Raw genomic sequence first — 17,020 nt, forward strand, 5'->3', positions numbered from 1 at the left:
TTTTTACTCTAAAATGATGTATTGCTATTAATGTTCCACATCAAAATGTTTTTGAATGATTCTGAATGTCTATAGATGTAATTCTTGAAAAAGTTGAAAAATTATCAAATGTTAAAATATAGCTATTGCGTATCAGATTTAGCCGTTTAGCAATTTTAATTGTATTTATTTTTGTAAAATTACCGTACCATTGTTGTGTACATATATAAAAATACATTTGTGTAATTCAGATGTTTGCATTTAATTTTGTTTCAGATTAGCATCAGTGGTATTGATTTATTTTGATACATTGTAGGCTGATGCAATTTTCTAATTTTCAAGTGGTCACATCTATGGCACTTTAGGTAACTTGAACTTTTCCACCTTTTCCTCTGGGCAAGATCATTCAGAAAATACTGAGGTGGACAAAGATCACAGTGGGAGCCAGAGATTCTGCACGGCATCTTCTGTGACTTTGCCCCAGCTCCTTCTGACTTCTCTGGGCCTTGTTGACCATGAGAGTCTGATCACAAGTTCCGGCAGCATTGTTCTTGAACAGTTGCATATGACAGAACAGATTCTTGGAGCAGGTGAATTATATACAAAATATGTGCAAGAGATGTACTTGCTCCACTTACAGTAGAGTTCAGGGTGTGTTGGGGACCTGTTGTTCAGTTGAATAGATGAATTCCCGTAAATACTCCAATTTCAGCTCTCTTCCAGGAGAGGCTGGATAAAGATGTAAGATGTTGAGGGGATGGAGGAGTTTTAGCTATAGGAATGGGGGGGGGGGAGAGATGGATTTTAGATGTTATGGAGACAGAAACATCAAGATTTTGATGTAGCCTGGATGTGTGAGGCAAGGGAGGAGGAGGAGGAGTCCAACATGACCTCCAGGTTACGGCCTGAGTGATGGAGGATGGTGGTGGTGGTGACAAAGCTTTGGAGTAGTAGAGAGAGGTTGGGAGGGAAGATAAGGAGTTCAGCTTTGATCACATTAAGCTTAAATTAGGGCTGTCGATTAATCGCAGTTAACTCACACAATTAACTCAAATTATTCATGATTTAAAAAATTAATCAGAGTAAGAAGAACAGGAGTACTTGTGGCACCTTAGACTAACAAATTTATTAGAGCATAAGCTTTCGTGGGCTACAGCCCACTTCACTGTTGAACACTAAATACCAATTGAAATTTATTAAGTATTTTTGGATGTTTTTCTACATTTTCAGTTATATTGATTTCAAATACAACACACAGTACAAAGTGTACACTACTCACTTTAGATTATTTTTATTACAAATATTTGCACTGTAAAAATGATAAACAAAATAAATAGTATTTTTCAGTTCACCTCATACTGGTACTGTAGTGCAGTCTCTTTATCGTGAAAGTGCAACTTACAAATGTCTATCTTTTGTTACATAACTGCACTCAAAAACAAAACAATGCAAAACTTTAGAATCTACAAGTCCACTCAGTCCTACTTCTTGTTTAGCCAGTCTCTAGGACAGACAAGTTTGTTTACATTTATGGGAGATAATGCTGCCTAATTCTTATTTACAGTGTTGCCTGAAAGTGAGAACAGGCGTTAACAAGGGGCTTTTGTAGCAGGCATTCCAAGGTATTTACATGCCAGATATGGTAAACATTCAGAAGCCCTTTCGTGCTTCATCATTCCGGAGGACATGCTTCTATGCTGATGACGCTCGTTAAAAAAATAATGCATTAATTATATTTGTGACTGAACTCCTTGGGGGAGAATTGTATGTCTCTGGCTCTGTTTTACCTGCATTCTGCCATATATTCGTGTTATAGTATTCTCTAGTGATGACTCATCACATGTTCATTTCAAGAACACTTTCACTGCAGATTTGACAAAATGCAACGAAGGTACCAATACTAGATTTCTAAAAATAGCTACAATACTAGACTCAAGGTTTAAGAATCTGAAGAGTTCCAAAATTTGAGAGGGACGAGGTGTTGAGCATGCTTTCAGAAGCCTTAAAAGAGTAACATTCCGATGCGGAAACTACCGTACCCAAACCACCAAAAAAGAAAATCAACCTTCTGCTGGTGGCACCTGACTCAGAGGATGAAAATGAACATGCATCGGTTCACAGTGCTTTGGATTGTTATCAAGCAGAACCTGTTATCAGCATGGATACATGTCTTCTGGAATGGTGGTTGAAGCATGAAGGGACATATGAATCTTTAGCGCATCTGGCATGTAAATACCTTGTGACGTGGGCTACAACCATGCCATGAAAACATCTGTTCTCACTCTCAGGTGACATTTTGAACAAGACGCAGGCAGCATTATCTCGTGCAAATGTAAACAAACTTGTTTGTCTGCGTGGTTGGCTGAACAAGAAATAGGACTGAGTGGACTTGTAGGCTCTAAAGTTTTACATTGTTTTATTTTTGAATGCAGTTATTTTTTGTACATAATTCTACATTTGTAAGTTCAACTTTCATGATAGAGATTGCACTACAGTACTTGAAAAATACTGTTTCTTTTGTTTTTTATAGTGCAACTATTTTTAATCAGAAATAAATATAAAGTGAGAACTGTACACTTGGTATTCTGTGTTGTAATTAAAATCAATATATTTTAAAATTTAGAAAACATCAAAAAATGTTTAACAGTGCGATTAATTGCGATTCATTTTTTAATCGCTTGACAACCCTAATTAAAATTTTCTGTAGAGAGATCTGGGAGGAGAAGTGGTATTGTATGAAGAGAAGTCAGGCGGGCATGTGTGGATGGAGAGATTTACAAGCTATTAATTTAGAAATGGTAGCTGAAATTGTGTGAGTGAATGACACCACCCCTGAAAAGTGTAGAGCAGAAAAAGGAGGGGGCAAAAAAAAAGCACCTTTACTTTCTCTGCTAGTCATTGTTATAGATGGAGTTGGCAGAGCTGGATATAGATAAGGTTGCCTAACGTTTTCCATTATAAGAACCTGTTTTCAGTTGCTGATAGCTTTGCCAAACGATAGGTTTTTGGGGCAAAATTTCCTATGCTGGATGTCTACCTTAGGCATAGTTTTTTTGGAAATTTTTTCAGCTAAAATGGCTCAGCCATTTGTAAGAATGAGATTAGAGAAAAATAAATTGATTTGTCTTGTTAAAAAAAAACCTTTAAACTGTTTCGCGAAGTTCTAATACCTCCCTGCTGGGGAAAAAGGGCTTGACATTTGGCACTGTGTGGGGAGGAGAGAGTGGCTGTGCTGGTGTCAGGGGTGCTATTTTTGTTCTTTGCATGAAAATTAATCTAAATTGGGCAAACCTATGAGGAACAAAAAGTGTTACATGTGGTCAGTAAATGATTGTCAATGTTGATAGCTAAATTCTCTGAAGATGCCATTTGCACTGATCATTTGCTCCATCCTGGGGTGCAGAGACTTTTTTCCTACAGTTGTTCCTCCTGGCTGCCGGAGACTGCTGTGATGCTGACACTAGAATTGAGAACACAGAGACTGGTTTTCCTGTGCTCTGTTACAATCCCTCCTCCATACTACCTGGGCTCCAGGGACAAGAGGGAGGGAGAAGTGGAGATAACCTGACTTGTATATGAAGGGAGGGAGAAGTGAGAAGGAGGGTTGTATTGCAGATGCCAGAGGCTGGGGAGGAGTGAAGGGGTGAGGATGTGGGGGCGAGAGTGGGACAGAAGCCAGCGGGAGGGAAGGGGTTGGATGGTATATAGGAGAAGGGGCAGTAGTCAGGTATGGGGGGGTGCAATGTGCAGAGGAGAAGGGAGGTCAGGAACAGGAGCTAGGATGGGGTGGAGAGGAATTAGAGGTATGAGGAGAGAGATACAGGGGGCAAAGGAGCATCAGGGTCTGTAATTGCTATAGCACACTCCTTTCCAATACCTGGAATTGAACCCAAGAGTCTTGAGTCTCAACATTCCTCTGCTGTAAATAAATAGCTGTAAAAACCAGCAGCAAAATGTATGCCTCCTTCCCTCTTAGTTGTTGGTGCATAGAGAGGATGACAGTCTACTGCTCGTACCAATTACACCATTATCTCAAGTGGTAGTGTGTCTGTGCTGTGGATCTAGCAGTCCAAACTCTGCTGATGACCCAAGTTGGTTCCACAAGAGAGAATTTCTGGGTTTCTTTTTAAAAAGAAATTAGAAAATTACATAAAAAAATACATTCAAAGAGCATTAGTGTTGTAAAGTCAAGCATTCATAATCCTAGGCTTGACAAGCTTGTCAACTGTCTGCCTCTTTGACCATGGGAAAATATTGTCAGGTAGTGCAAGAAGAATGCCCTGATGTAGGTGGCAGCCCAGCTCTTTGATTGGATCATGGTGCCATTATTTCCATTATTTTAGAACATCATTTAACATTTTTCTAAGTTAAAATAACACAAGTAACTTGGCTTTTGTAATTAAGCATAAATGTCTGTCTTAGGCTAAGCCTGTTGGAAACCATAAAGTCTTAATCTTTTTTGTTACTGTTACTTTTCTGATAAATTAGTGCTTTCAAGTATTTGACCATTTTTATGTTGATTTTGACAGTATTTGACTGGCCAGTTGATCTGGGGTAGTGGAACCAGGGAGGGGTGGGGCTAGTGCAACCACAATGTATATATTATGGGGGATGATCTATTTTTACCCCAACAGTATATCCTCTCTACCTGGGGAGGGTGTGAGACAAGACAGTCTTCCCTCTCTAGCCATGCCCCCTCAGAGTTGGGGAGGCAGTGGCTGAACAGAGCCATGTCATTTTGGGCACTGGGGGCAGAAGGAGGTTGTTTCCCCTCAGGGCAGGAGCTGCTGCTAATTGTGTAAAAGCAGCAACTGGGGCAGGGAGCTGGATGCATGGCTGTTCTGGGTGCCCAGCGTTGCGATGCTTTGCTGCTATAATTGTCCTGGCCATTCCACTTTCTCAGCCTACTGTATGTCTCCAAGGTCAAGGGAAGACCCTACCCAGAGCCCGGGGCACTGCCTTAGCTTCCTCTGCATCCTGGGCTCCTTGCTGCATACCTCCAGCCCCAAATAGTAGCCCCTGCCCCCCATTCAGAGTGAGTTTCCATCACCTCTGAATTAGCCAATTATTTTTGTACTGACCCTTGTCTGTCAAATAGACAGCTTCTTAAATGTCTCCATTTTATGGAAGTACTTACATGCCTCTAATCACTTCCATTGTGCAAAACGGAGGGGTTTTTTTACTACTTAAACATTAAAAGCTCCTTTTTGATACTTGGCAAAAAGTGTGGTCTAACTAGTTAGCTAGATCGTAATATAAATAAACTTTAGCTTGAATATTTATTACTTTTCTTTAAACTTGCCATCCCTGCCCTTATCCCTTGTAGTTGGAGAAAGTATACATCTTTAAAACTGTTTTGAAGGTTGTTAGAATAGCAGGACTTCCATATTCCACCCTGGAAGAGACTACCTTTCAGAGATGGGTAAATCCCTATAAACATTAATGATGGTTTTTGCTATATAAATGCAAGTGATTATTGGGATGTATTTTTATGATCTTTATAGATTTAATGGAAAATGTTAAATTGACTGTCACAGGGTGTCTGGCCCTTTAAGAGGGAGCTGGGGCCAGTACTCCTGGACTGATCACCTGAGTGATTAAAAGAAAGGCACCTGGGCTTCCGAAGGGTCTTAAGAGCCTCCTAGGAGAGGAAAAATGGCCAGGGTCAGGAGCAGTGCGGGAGTGCTGCTGGAGCCAGCCGATGACCAGCTGGCGGAGCTGGGGCTGAGCTTATGAGAGGTGAAGTCTAGTATGCCTTCAGAAAGGAGCAGTTTGAAAGTTTAGAGATTACAGACCAAGGATCGGGAGCCAGGGTAACCCTGTGACTCTAAAGGGGGATGGGTGAAGCAGCCGGAGAGTGTGAGATTTGGTGTTTAACTGCAGACAATTGAAGACGGGCCTCAGAAGGGAGAAGCTGTGTCTGGTGGGAGACTGGAAAGAGATACTGTGTTTAAAAACTGGAAAGCAGCCAGACCCAGGATATGTGCACCCAGCAAGAGGCAGGATAGAGAAAGATTGTCTTTACGTTATTGTATGTTAATAAGCGAGTCCCCAAGAAGGGGTGCTATTGTATGAGTCAGGCCTTCGTTGTGTATTGAGGAGCTCGGAGGGGGATGGGAAACTGGGGCAGGAGCTGCAGAAATGCCTGAGACTAGTGGCAGGTGCTGCAACATGTGGGGCATGTGTGCTCACAAAGTGTTTCTTTTAAAAAACATAAAATGACCATGAAATGTGAGATTTTATTTTTTTCCATTGTTATTTTTTTAACTCTGAGCATTTTGGCTGGTATTGAGAGCTTTCCATTCTCTCGTCAAGGACTCTACAGTACTGACTTGACAACTCTACTTTAATTATTGTGAATTCTAATTATTGTGAAAGCGCTTGGAGCTCTGGATGGTTGCATATATATAACTGTTATAAATCTAGATAAAAATACAGCTGCTGTTGCTCAACCTCAGCATCCAGGGGGGCGTGTGTGTGTGAATTGCTCCCTCCTAATACTGTATGGGGAAGACAGTATTCTGTAACCTTTCATGTTTAGTTGTACTGCTGAATGATTGGTTTCAGAGTGGTAGCTATGTTAGTCCGTATCAGCAAAAACAAGGAGGAGTCCTTGTGGCACCTTAGAGACTAACAAATAGTTAGTTTGTTAGTCTCTAAGGTGCCACAAGGACTCCTCCTCGTTTTTGCTGAATGATAGAGGCTTATAAAGCAGAGCATTTGCATGTGTGTTGGCTGTAGAATGAGCTCAACTGAGCAAAAACTTCCCGACATTTGAAAGTCTAGGATGTTCGTTTTACACTGATTTCATTTAAGCATGGTATGTGTTTGAACAAGATTTGTGTAAGTTTCTCAATGCTTGGAACTTTCTAAAGTAAATCTTCCACAGATTACAAAGCAAGTGCAAATTCTTTGTTTAGCAATGTACTGAAATATTTCAAGTACCTTAGCATGTTTTGGGTATCGTGATCATGAAAATTATTTAAGGAATTACATTGTCTGTCATACCTGCTATTTTGCAATAAGAAAAATAGCACTCTTCCTAGTTCCCTACATAAACAAAAATCAGCTTTAATAATTCCTATTAGAGACCCCACCCAACAAGTGGTTGCAAGAGGAATTGCCAACATTAAAAAAAAAAATTTAAAATATTTGTTTCAAGTTGGGAACTACTTAGGTGTATCTGACTCAGTCCTGAATGGGAAGCTGCCTCCTCCAGTTTTCTGCTTAGGATTAGCATAAATGATCATATATACCAAGGTAGTCAATTATTTTTTGTCAAGGGCCAAATTTCTTGGTGTAGTCAAGGTCCAGACTCCAGAGAAAATAATAAAAAACAACAGTAATGTTGATAATAAATAAAAATATTTTGGGGTCTGTTCAAAGGCATCTGGTGGTCCAGATTTGGCCCAAGGTCCATGTATTATCTACTCCTGTTATATACCTTCTAATAGCTCTAGCAGCAAAGATTCCTCTAGCCATGGTCAGAAGACACAAGGGACTTGTGATCTTTAATGACCACATCTGCCCCAGATTACCCCAGATTGTGATGCACTTACTTGCATGAGGAGTGTTACCAAGTAGTCTCATTGACTTCAGTGAGCCGACTTGTGGTGTAAGGTACTACTCAACATAAGTAAGGGTATCACAATCTGGTGCAGTGATAACCAAGTCCTATAGGCCTCTTTTTCTCTGTCATTTCTTTATATAATTTGCTTTGGAGTATGTAAAAAGTTTATCCAGGGGACATGCTGATTTCAAATAAAAGTTCAGTGATCAGCCATGGTAACTAGGAATGTTTCTACCTATATCTGTCAATGACAAATGCATACTTTACCTTTCTTCAGGCAACAAAATAAAATTTGTTGATGGCAATGATTTTTTTTCTGTGAATGATAACTAGAAGTAATTAAAACTGTCAGTCCGGTCCAGACTTAAATTCTAATCTAGGAGCTCATTCATCTCCATTTGTTAGCGGTGATATTCTTACATTGTATTCTTAGAATCGAAACAGTAGCATGTTTATAACCAGTACTGTGTATAGAGTACTATCTCCTCACATGATTTAATATTTCATTTTAAAATGTTCAGTATGCTCAGTAAGTTATTCTCTCTCTCACTCCCCCCCAGTATTATCTTTGGAGTGATGATACTTTATGCTGTTGCTCAAGCAGACTATGATGCCTGAGCTGTTTATACATGTGCCATAAACAGACACGTGAGGAAGTGAATAAGTAATAAAATCTAATGATAAATGCATAAAAGCAAGGAAATTGAACTAAGCTATGGGAAAAAGAAAAGGAGTACTTGTAGCACCTTAGAGACTAACAAATTTATTTGAGCATAAGTACTCCTGTTCTTTTTGTGGACACAGACTAACATGGCTGCTACTCTGAAACCTAAGCTATTGGAGTGTCTCAACTTCAGCCTTTAGTCTATCAAAACAATCTGTAGCCTAGACTGATGTATGTGCTGTAATACAAAAACATACCTAAGTTTAGACTATACTAAGCTTTATTATGTATCATCATACAGTTTTAATGTAGTGCTGTGCATATTTAAACTCTGCTATCTGTATGTTTAAAACATCTCAAACACTTTTCTTAAAGGTTTCAGAGTAGCAGCCAGGTTAGTCTGTATCTGCAAAAAGAACAGGAGTACTTGTGGCAGCTTAAAGACTAACCAATTTATTTGAGCATAAGCTTTTGTGGACTACAGCCCACTTCATTGGATGCATAGAATGGAACATATAGTAAGAAAATATATCTCACACACACACACACACACAGTGGAAGTTGACATAGAAACTGTAAGAGGCTATTATCAACAGGAGAAAAACACTTTTGTAGTTATAATCAATTCTTAAAAATATTCTAAGTTAAATGGAAATATGCTACCTTCAATGTTGACTTCTATCTGTGTGAAGAACACCATACACACCTATAGATTTGTAGACAATGAGAGCATATGAAGTACTACAATCAACTGTTTCTTCCCTACTTCCTTTCAACCACTGGTCCCATACCTTGCTTAGGATTTAGAGATCAGTAACTAATGTTTAATACACACATTGACTACTCTCCCTTTTCGAGCTGGGAGGTCTTTCACTGAGTGTGAATCTCTCATTGCACAGAATTACTTCCCTACAATTGTTCAATCTCCAAAGTTCCAAAGAATCTCTAGTTTCCAGAGATTTTTTTACTCTGGGAGATCAGTATTGAGGTATGTCTGTGGCCAAATCCCACTTTCACAGGAAGTCATGGCAAAACTCCCATTGCCTTCAAAGAGGGTAGTATTTGAATGAGTGAAAGATTTAATCATAAAGGAAAAGTAACCTTCAAGGCATCCAACAACTCCCCCCTTTTGTTTGCTGTACATATCTAATGTATAAAACGTTTATTGTTGGAAACTGGTTTGGTTGGCAGTGTGAAAACTGTGACAGCAGCCTAACTGTATTAAAATGCTTGTAGGCTCCCTGAGCATAATCCCTTCTTTTCCATAATCAAAGTATTCCCATAATTAGAAATATATCTTGGCTACTATAGGATACTGTAACAGAGTATTTCCTGGTGGTCTTTAAGTGTATCTGTATATAAGAACTTGATGGGTCTAGGGACTAGCAATATGTTTCAGAATAAAGTTTATACACTTAAGAAATGTGATAACAACAAGGCTGGGCTGATACTATTAACTTAGTATAGTTAATAAAATCTAGAGTCCAGTTTTAATGATCTTGAAAATTTAAAGTAAAGCAGCTGTTACAGTATATTTGGTGGGAGGAATAAAGGTTGGTGTTATCATAGAAGTCAGATGAATGTTATATTTCAGGTCCAGAGTAATCACATTTTTCATTTGTGTGGAATATAGAATAATTTATTCATAGAAATATAGGTCTGGAAGGGACTTTGAGAGGTCATCTAGTCCAGCCCCCAGGACTAATGCAGGACCAAGAATACCTAGACCATCCCTGACAGGTATTTGTCTAACCAGTTCTTAAAAACCTCTAATGATGGAGATTCCACACTCTCCCTTGGTAAGCTATTCCAATACTTATTTTCTAACTGTAAGGATCGTTATTTCCTAATTTCTAATGTAAATCTCCTTTGGTGCAGATTAAGCCCGTTATTACTTGTCCTACCTTCAGTGGACATGGAGCACAATTGATCACCAGTCTCTTTATAACAGCCCTTAACATATTTGAAGACTAATATCAAGTCCCCCCTCAGTCTTCTTTTCTCAAGACTAAACATGCCCAGATTTTTAACCTTTCACAGAGATCAGGTTTTTAAATTTTTTTTCCATTTTTGTTGTCCTCCTCTGGACTCTCTCCAATTAGCCCACATCTTTCCTACAGTGTGGCTTCCAGAACTGGCCAGAATGCTCCAGTGGTGAGGCCTCCAGTCAAAGTAGAATGGGACAATGTCTTACAAATGACACTCCTGTTATTACACCCCAGAATATTAGCCTTTTTTTGCAGCTGTATTACACTGTTGACTCATACTCAGTTTGTGATCCACCATAACCCCCAGATTCTTTTCAGCAATACTACTGCCTGCCCAGTTAGTCTCTGTACCTTTTTTTTCTTCCTAAGTTTAGTAGTTGGTGCTTGTCATTATTGAATTACGTCTCTTTGATTTCAGACAAATTCTCCAATTTGTCAAGGTCGTTTTGAACTCTAATCCTGTCCTCCAAAGTCCTTGCAACCCCTTCCAGTTTAGTGTCGGATGCAGATTTTATAAGCATACTCTCCACTCCCTTACCCAAGTCATGAATGAAAATATTGAATAGTATCAGACCCAGCACAGACCACTGTGGGCCCCCACTAGATACGCCCTCTCAGTTTGACAGCGAACTATTGATAATTGTTTGAATATGGTCTTTCAACCAGTTCTACAGCTACCTTATCGACTTTATAGTAACTTCATCTAAACCACATTTCCCTGGTTTGCTCACAAAAATACTATGTGCAACTGTAAAAAGCCTTACTAAAATCAGGATATATCTCATCTACCACTCTCAACTCCCATCCTCTCGGAGCTTACAAATTGGTTGTTTAATAATTTTTGTTTAATAATTGTCTGTTCCAGTATCTTTCCAGATATTGACGTTAGGCTCACTGGACTATAATTTCCCAAGCCCTCTTTTTTCCCCCTTTTAAAAAGAAAGGTATAGTTCTCTGGGACCTCACCCATTACTATTCTTCCTTTTTCTTTCACATTGGGAATAGTACACTCTAGATTCAGAAATTTTGTCCTTGCCTATCTGGAACATTAAGACATGGTATGTATTTACTCTCTGAATTAAGTAATCTGTCTACTTATTTGGCCTCCACCATAATATCTGAGCACTAACAGTGCTTTAGTGTTAAATAAATAAATAATTCAGCCTGAGCGGATAAGTAAGGTCACACCCTTCCACTTCATTTTTCCTTCTGACAAACTCAGTGGTGTATAGGCAACATGACGTGTGTGTGTGTGTGTGTGTGTGTATATTTCCAGCTCAGATATGGTGCCTGTTTATATTACTCTAGGCCCTCAGCAGTACTGTGTGTGGCAAATTGCTTGTACGATTATGATGGGTCCCGCGCTTCCTCTTCTGGGGAGGGTTCAGGGCACAGTTTCCTGCCCCTGAGCTAGGGTATCTACTGTCCCACTAGTAACCCAGAGAAGGATAGTGGAGAGGGAGGGACCCGGGCCTACCCTCTACTCTGGGTCCCAGCCCAGAGGCCCTAGGGATAGTGGTAAACCACTTGAACTAGTGCTTCCTTCCCCTGAGTTACTTCCCTCTCCTGTTCCTCAACTTGTGAGGCTTCATGCCCTCTCTCTCTCTCTCTCTGCACAAGCCGGGTGTCTCTTTACCTAGCGTCTTGGTCTTCTAGCCAGCCACGGCACTTGTCCAAACTCTCCTCTACTCCAACTCCTCCAAACTGCACTCCTGCTCCAACTCCTTCCCCATGCTGATTGAAACAGGTGGTTTTTATCAGGTGACTAGCTTCAGGTGCTCTAATTGGTTTCAGGTTTCTATAGATTAATTAAAAGCACCTTTCTTCCCTCTACAGGGAATAAGCCTCCTCCTCATCCTGGGACTTACATATCTCTCCTATATCACTGTCCTGCTGCCTTCTGGCCATGCTGTATCACATGTGCATAATTTAAAAAGGTGTGAATTTAATTATCCAAATTTAAAAAATGATAGTGAAGCTCTGAAATATTTTCTAATATGTCAAAAGATAATCAAAATCTGCCCATCTCTGAGTAAATAGCCTAGAAATGTATCAAACACTGGCTTTCTTGGCCCGAAGAGGGAATTGAATTTTCTGGAGCATGCTCTTCTTCCAGATGTACATATATAGAGGTCATTGGCTCCGACAGCCCAGTTGACATCTAAAATACCCAGGAACTAAGCTTTACAGGGCTTCATATGTCAAAATCCAACATTCTGAATTGCATAAACTGGATATAGAAATTTAGGTACAGTACATTTCAGTATGGTACAACCACAAAACTCTTATGACTCAGCATATCATAACCTATTGTTTGGCGTGCTGACTGGGTGGTAATTACTTTCTCTAAGAAACATCTTCTGTAAGTCAACAGTATGGTCCATTAACTACTGTGTTCAAAGTCTCCTGCGGATAGGTCCATTTCCCCTTTTCTTCTGACCCATCTTATTAGTGATCTCATTTCCATCACTTATTAGTGGTCTCATTTACATTTAGTTGCATGGGAGGAGGAAATGGCTGTATGCAATGAGCCAGGGGTTGGGGTGGGTGAGATGGACTTTTTGCTGAGAGAGATGAGCAAAAGAGAGTGAAGTTGTGGGATCTGATAATTGAGAATACAGAAGTGAGTGAGCTAAACAGCTTTAATAATTAAAATTGTGCAGTGAAATACTTTAAATACACTATTCAGGGTAGTCATGATGATATCTATAGATACAGACTTCCCGGTTATTCCTTCTAAGTAAGGCAATTGTCAAAGAAGAAATTCAGCATTTTATATTAGTTAGATACTACTCTTGTATCTGAACACTGTCTTCTGAGAACATCCTTGTTTGCCAATAACTTGATGTAAAGAAGATATAAAGATATTTTCCATCATCTCAAAAAAACACAGACGAAACTAGGGTCCAGTGTTCAGAACATACGTAAACAGTTCTCTGAATTCTGTGAATGTTGGCTCCATAGCAGGAGGACCTGTTCGTAGTTAAGGTAATTTGGTTGTGACATCGCAACCCTCCAACACCTACAGCAAACCTGCTTTCAGAAAGAAGGGAAATCTGGTCCTTTACATTTTTACTGTGTTGGTTCTGCACTGTGTAAACTTAGCACATCTCCCCCACCTATGCCATGATTCCATAGGGATGGTGTAATTGTGTCTATAGCTTCAAAGTGGAAACATTCTTAAATGGTAAGAGGAACATTTTCCTGCCTCTTCCAAATCCTTCCCCTTCCTTCAAAATTAATATTCTGCTGTTCATAGAGTGAGAGTGGTGAACTTTGAGCTTCATGGCCCCACTTTTCTATCTGCTGACTGCTTCAGGCTACAGGTTCTTTTAAATTTCTTTATACATATGCATGGCTCCCTTCCTCTGCATTAGAATGTCTGTCATTCCCATGTGCAAGACTGCCCTATATGGCAATCAATTTGGGAGGATTCTGTGACTGAGCAGCTAGGAATGAGTCTCCTTTGAGTAGCTGTGTAATGCCAGGAGTGGTTGCACATGGCTACCACACAGAGAAAAGCCCTCTCAGAATCTTGAGCAAACTCTGTGACTAGTGACCTTTACAAAAATCACTTTGAGGCCCAACCCTGCTCCTGCTGAAGTCAAAGTGGGCATGTATACACTGCATCTGGGAGCAAGCCCGGGTCCTTAGACTCTTGTTAATGGGGCACATTCTAGCACTTGAAAAATAGCTATGTAGATGTTGCAGTTTGGGCTGGAGCTCGGGATCTGTAGTCAGGGGACAGGCTTGAGAGTGCGAGCCACAACCTCTGTACAGCTATTTTTAGAGCCCAGCTAGCACAAATCTGTGGACCTAGGCTGGGAGGCTCATTTCCAGATGCAGTGTAGATGTGCCCTGGGGTGATATCAATGGGAGAGGAATTGGTCCCAAAACTTCAGTGGGCCAACAGCTGCAGAGACAAATGTGGGTTGCATAGGGTCCATAGAAAATTGCTAATCTGTTGTTTTGTAACTTTGTTTTTAGTTGCCAATTCCATAATATTGCTGTGGAGATTTTGGTTTTATTTGTAACTTTATATGTTGTCAAAAATATATTGTAAAAGAAATTGCTGATAACTGTCCGAGCTCAATAGTGACGTGAGACACTGAAGAAACAGAATTAATCACCACTACTTGAATGTTTAAAACTCTAAAAGTTGCCTTTTAGAACTGTATCCAGCTAATGTAAATTAATACTAATCTCTTGTACAGAGTCTTGGTTAATGCACCAGTTGAATGAATAACTAAATAGAAAGAAATGCAGTTTTAATTCCAGTGAACATGCTGTTTTTACTGCTTGCTTGTAAAGTTGGCAGCAATGTTTCTTCAGGATAGTTTTATTGGTTACTGACTTAGTGAAATGCTTAAAGTGGTTTGAAACAAGTATAAATTTAGTTATTTGTAATTTGAAAGAAGTGTGAATTTATTTGTTATGGTTTGGTCTATTTTTGAATTTTACTGCCAGCAGAATAATGAAGGAAATCGTCAAAAGATAAACCAAATATTAAATATTCTCACGTAAGTGTATGGCTAGCAGGCCTCATTGACGGGCAGTCATGCACTCATGAGAGATCAGAACCAGTCTGAATCTGATCACAGGTCACAGATTCAGTTCCTAATGCTCACTCACCCATCGTGTGGCCAGGTATTCTGTCTCTACAGTGGGAGCAGACAGCTACCGTTTCTCACTCTGGGCAGAAAAAATTATTTGTAACAAAAGCTTTCCCCCCTCCTTTTTAACTGGATTTGTGACTAGCAATGCACTCTCTCATCCTTCCAGAATATAGTCTCTTTGGGCAACTTCAGTTTTGCTTGAAGAAGCGGTCTGTTGCTTGTTAGGTCTCCTTTCACAATAGGGAGGACAAAATGGTAACCAAACAGGTTAGGATGAAGAACAAAGCTCCCTGCTGTCACTGCAAGCTTGCTGACAAGGCAGGGGAAGGTTCAAAATGCCCTGTAGCAAACCATGTTCCAGACTCTCTGGCACAGCCAGGGCTCCAGTCCACCATCAGCAGAGCATGTTGGCTCATCCTTGATGAAGCCTGCGGCTGTTGGACTCAACTGAAACCATTCCATTATCACTGCCACTGCCAAATATTGCTCCCCTGGTAAACATGTGCACTCCAGGTCTCTCTGGAGTGGTGAAAGATGTGCGTTACGCTGCAGCCACAGAATTAGCAGCAACTCCTCTGAGGTATTGAAAATGAGTCTTTTTTGGCAATAGGAATGGAGAATGCTGTTCATCAGCTGGTATCACTCCATGTCCCTGTCAGCAGCTTCAGAACTCTCACTGAAATGTCACATTTGAGTTCTTCTCTCTCCTTCATCTCCTTACCTTGAAGCATCTCAGCAAATATATTAGAATGATATCACTCAGTATGGAAACACTGATACTAATTTTGTCTATTTCCATGGCAGATTATCTGACTTCAGTCATTCTCACCTATACTTTTCTCTAAATGCCCATCTGATATATGTTCAGATTTTTTTCATAAGAACTGTCATTACCAATATCAGGATCCTTTTGGTTTATACACAGCCTTTAGTGTCTTCACAAAAATGGTGGCTGATCCATTACAAATTTCACGGAGAAGGGAATTCACCTTTTCCCATATTTGGCTGACATTCTGGTAGAGATCTCCATCCCCAGAGGTACTTATTTTTACCACCTCAGTTGTGATATTCACATTAAGGGTGCACGGGTTCATAAATATCTTAGAAAAAAGCAGTCTATTTTTATTTAAAATGTGAGCTATCTGTATATTCAAGTGTAAGCAAAATAAGGACAAACGATTCTATAGGAGAACAGGTTTGAGAACCAGCAACTGAATGACCATAATTCTTCCAAATTAGTCAGAAGTCATTTTGTTGCTTCTGCAGTTGTTTGGAACTGCGGTGTCTTATTTGGGCATAGCTCAGTGGGCAAAACTATGTATGAACCCTCTTTGTTTTTTCCTGGTTCACATTTGACGACATTCCCAAAGTCTACGACTGGGATTGTTGATGTATGCCCACAAAAGCTAAGTCTTCTTTATGTTGGTGACCTTTGATGCAAGGCTTTTATTTTTGTCAGGCACACTGAGATTCTGGTGACTGATGCCAGTCTGCTCAAATGGGGGGCATGTTGGAGGAAGATGGTGGTACAAGGAGTTTAGTCTCCACAGGAAGAATAATGTGTACAGCTCTGGTACAATCTAACTTGGTGTACTATTGCCTTTTGTTAAGCTTTCAAAATAGTTCTACCTTAGCGATTGCCTACCTTAAGGTTGCCTACCTTAGCGACTGAAGGGGAGAGCCATAATGATTTTCTTCATTAGCAAGCAATGTTGCTGTTCAGTTGGGCAGAGGCTGAGATTAACTCTTTGATGATGGTAATGGTCTCCAGTTGCAGTGGGGGAGGTTTAGATTGGATTTTAGGAAAAACTTTATCACTAGGAGTGTGGTGAAGCACTGGAATGGGTTACCTAGGGAGGTGGTGAAATCTCCTTCCTTAGAGGTTTTTAAGGTCAGGCTTGACAAAGCTCTGACTGGGATGATTTAGTTGAGGATTGGTCCTGCTTTGAGCAGGGGGTTGGAGTAGATAACCTCCTGAGGTCCCTTCCAACCCTGATGTTCTGTGATTCTATGATCCATCTAAATGGAATCTCAGTCATGAGTGGTTCAATTCAAGAACCACTAAATCCAAGAGAGTGAGTTCTGAACTGTTTTTTTCCAGAATGACTCTTCCCAGTTTGGCCTTCCCAGGTGGCTCTCCTTGCAACATCAGAAAAATTAAAGTTCATCTGTATGACTTGAAAGGTCCAGATCCAGGAATTTT

The 17,020-nt window shown here is 40.1% G+C and overlaps 1 protein-coding gene across 2 annotated transcripts in view; it reads left to right on the forward strand.

Moving 5' to 3' along the window:
• The window catches only part of COG5 (component of oligomeric golgi complex 5), a 301,746-nt gene that overhangs the window by 63,152 nt on the left and 221,574 nt on the right, over positions 1 to 17,020 (forward strand). The gene's annotated exons all lie outside the window — the stretch shown is intronic.

The sequence above is a fragment of the Lepidochelys olivacea genome (genome assembly GCF_965140295.1).
Source record: "Lepidochelys olivacea isolate rLepOli2 genome assembly, chromosome: 1".
Lineage (NCBI taxonomy): Eukaryota > Metazoa > Chordata > Testudines > Cheloniidae > Lepidochelys > Lepidochelys olivacea.